This window comes from Triplophysa rosa, linkage group LG1 (assembly GCF_024868665.1).
Source record: "Triplophysa rosa linkage group LG1, Trosa_1v2, whole genome shotgun sequence".
NCBI lineage: Eukaryota > Metazoa > Chordata > Actinopteri > Cypriniformes > Nemacheilidae > Triplophysa > Triplophysa rosa.
In genome coordinates this window covers 16571138-16571979 of record NC_079890.1, presented here as the reverse complement: position 1 = coordinate 16571979, position 842 = coordinate 16571138, and positions in this window count along the sequence as shown.

The following is an 842-nucleotide window of genomic DNA, read 5'->3' as shown; positions in this document are numbered from 1 at the left end:
TATTCAAAGTTCACTCTTGAATTCATTTTTCAGAAAGCAAAAGGGTATGAGTCAAGTATTATGATGCAGACCGGCTATAACAAAGAAACATTAGTAAAAGATAAATGTATACACTTCCTCTTACAAAAATAATTGATTCCCTTTTGTGAGATTCATTTTGGTTCTTCTTAGGTTGTTTCAGATGAGTGGGCCTGAGTTTTCAGATAAATATGAGTAATCAGACTGGGGTTTGACAAGAGGCTGACTCAGAGTTTGTAAGATGTTTGGTAAAAGCTCTTCAGATATGAGATAAAAGAAGCACCCAGTAGTGAAACTACTGAAGTTGCATTCCCAGAGAAACAGACACTGTGGACTTTCCCAGCAGCTGCCTTCTAATTGATATCTTTAGTCAGTTCAACAAGAATGATGATAAGAATTGGCCGCATTACACAGCACTTGTCTGGAAGGACAGAAAAGGACAGAGCAGAGTTTTGAAATGGATCGCTGCATTAAAAGGTCACTTTCCTGCAGTGGTCGACAGCAGAGTTCACATCAGTCCAAACTGTTTATAATAATTTTCCTTCACTCAGTTCCAAATTCACTCCTCAGGAGTCTGTCAGATTTATTTACAATTCTCTGGAGTCTCATATGATTACAATGTACCAAGTTCACACATATATTTCTACATAGCAATAATGAAAAAAAGTGCTTCACAGGGAATACATGATCAATCAAAAAGTTACAATATTTCAGCATTTTGCAAACATTTGCTCCGTAGAGATTTTTGTTTTCATTTTTGACATTTTTTGGGGTTTCTTTTTTAATATTTAGTTCCACCTAGTAGTGTGTAGCAAATTAAAATG